The following is a 2,500-nucleotide window of genomic DNA, read 5'->3' on the forward strand; positions in this document are numbered from 1 at the left end:
CGGGGATTTCAGGTCGTTTCCCTCACCCCAGGGCCAGGTACCTAGCGTCCGCGCTTCTCCTGCCTCCCCTCGGTGACCCACCCGTGTGGTCCCGTGTGCCAGCGTGCTCCTCCCGGGCGCTGCGCTGCGCGTGCCGCACCGGCCGTGCCCTGCCGGCCTTCCACGCTTCCTCCTCCCCTCCCTTCCCCCCCCCCCCCAACCGCTCCAGCCGCCCCACGCCGTGCCGTGGGGGCCGCGCTGCGAGTCGGCCGGGCCGGGGGTGGCGGGGGGCGGCGGGGGGGGGGGGGGCGCGCTGGGAGGAAGGAGGAGGGCCTCCGGCCACCGCGGCCGCCGGTAGCGGCCCCCCCGGGTAGGGATGGCCATGGGCCCCGGGCTCCGGGCCCGAGGGTTCTCGGTCGGAGAGCCGGGCGGGGGTTTAAAGACTCGGGCGGCCCGATGCGACCCGGGGGGCAGCCGGGCGTGCTGCCGGAGGGGCCGGGGGGTCGGCGCGCGCGGGCGCCGCACCCCCCCATGCCCGCCGGCGCGGCCCGTGCATGCCCCGCGGGCAGCCGGGACGGAGAGGGGTACCCTGCCCCCTCTCTCCGCGGTCTGGTCTCGGCGGAGAGACGCCGCGCGGTCGGCTTGCGCCGGCCTGCCTCGAACGCGCGACCCCGGCGCGAGCGCGTGCTCGCCGCCGGGACGGCGAGCCCCCACCGCGGGTGGTGCGGACGCCGAGCCCCAGCGCATCCCTTCTCCTCCCTGGCCGGTGCTCTCAGTCTCCCGCCGTGGCCGTCGGCGGCACCCTTCCTTCCCTCCCCCCCCCGCCCTGCCCCGGCACTCCGCCATCCGGCGCGCCTGCCTCGCTCTGCCCGACCCGGCTTCGCTGGGCGGCAGGCGGGCGGCGGGCGGGCGGGCGGGGGCGGCCCCTCCCGGTCTCCGCGTGGAGGCGGGGAGAGCGGGCGCCGTTCCCCGTCCGTCCCGCCTCGCCCGTCTGCCTGCCGCCAGGCGTCTGCCCGCGGAAGGGACGGGCGAGTGCGTGGCGTCGCTCGGGAGGCTGCGTGTGTGCAGGCGGGTGTTGGGTGCCGTCTCCGGGGCGGCGGAGCTGGAGGCCGGTGAGGCGAGCGAAGGAGCTCGGAAGCGTGCGGCTGGCGGGTCGCGGGCGCGCGGGCAGCGGGTGGCGCCGCTCCCAGCGGCGGCCGGGCTCCGACGCCGGGGCTCCGCGGGGACCCACACCCCGGTCCCTGAGGCAGGTGGCGCGGCTGGCGCGCCGCTCCCTGCTGGGCCAGGCCGAGCCGGGCGCCTGGGCCGGACTCGAAGCGAGAAAGGGGTTGTCCCAGGTCGGGAGCGAGGGCTCCCCGCCCCTCTCGTTCGGGTCTGTTCTCCCCCCCCCCCCCCTTTTTTTTTCCCTCTGTGCTTGTACGGTCAGTGAGGCGTGCCCTCTCTCTCCGCTGTCCCTTGCTCAGCAGCCGGCGTCGGCGTGAGGAGGGAGGCAGAGCGGATGGGGGCCCTCAGGGGGCTGCGAAAGCTGCCCGGTCCCCCCGCGCGCGCGGTGGGGACCGAAACCGAGACAACTCTTAGCGGTGGATCACTCGGCTCGTGCGTCGATGAAGAACGCAGCTAGCTGCGAGAATTAATGTGAATTGCAGGACACATTGATCATCGACACTTCGAACGCACTTGCGGCCCCGGGTTCCTCCCGGGGCTACGCCTGTCTGAGCGTCGCTTGACGGTCAATCGTCACCCCCATTGCCGCGTTGGCGCAGCGGTGTGCCGCCCCTCGGGGGGGGGCCGGGGGGGGCGGCGGCGGCGGCGAGTCGGTGGGGGGGCGGCGGCGGCGGTGAGTCGGCGGCGGCGGCGGAGCCGGGACCACCGGTGCGTGCACCGGTGGCCCCGGTCTTCCGGCTGGCCTGCCTGCCCGGCTCCGGCCGACCGTCCGCCTCCACCGTCCGCGGCCGGCGTGCCTTGCCCTGCCCTCCCTCCCCTCCGAGCCCGGTGGCCACCGCTGCCCTGCGCGGTGTGTGCGGTGTGGCGCGGCTGGGGCGCCTCGCAGGCCCGCGCCGCCGGGGAGAGGGGGTGCCTCTCCTCCCCGTGTGGGCCCGGGCCTTCGTCCCCCTAAGTGCAGACTCGGGAAACCCCCGCTCCCGGAGCGCCCGCTGTGCGGAGTTCGTCCCGCCGGGCCCCCAGGTTCGGTCGGTCGCGGTGGCCCGGCACCTGCCGCCGCCGCCCGCCGCCACCGCCAGTGCCCGCCGTACGACGGCTCTCCTCCACCACTCTCCCGGTGGTGCGCTGGTCCCCCGTTCCCCTCCGGCGGGGGGGGACGGCCGGCTGCCTTTCTTCCCCTCCCCTTGCCCTCTCCCTGCCCCGACTGCTGCCGCTTCGGCGCCCGCCGAGCCCCCTCTGCCCCCCCCCGCGGCGCACCCGCGTCCGTAGTGCGTGCCGAGCCACTTCCACCCGCCGGCTGGCGTCAGCCGCGGCGTTGCGTTGAGGCCGGCAGCGACGGCGCGCGGGTGTCTCCGCGGGG

General features: G+C 77.3%; 1 non-coding gene across 1 annotated transcript; it reads left to right on the forward strand.

Annotated features, from left to right (window-relative positions):
• The first annotated feature begins 1,548 nt into the window (after window positions 1-1,548).
• On the forward strand, window positions 1,549-1,701 carry LOC138065076 (5.8S ribosomal RNA). The gene has a single exon (XR_011138239.1). It is a non-coding gene; the product is annotated as a 5.8S ribosomal RNA (ribosomal RNA).
• The last annotated feature ends 799 nt before the right edge of the window (window positions 1,702-2,500 follow it).

This window comes from Struthio camelus, unplaced genomic scaffold (assembly GCF_040807025.1).
Source record: "Struthio camelus isolate bStrCam1 unplaced genomic scaffold, bStrCam1.hap1 HAP1_SCAFFOLD_86, whole genome shotgun sequence".
NCBI classification, from domain to species: Eukaryota; Metazoa; Chordata; class Aves; order Struthioniformes; family Struthionidae; genus Struthio; species Struthio camelus.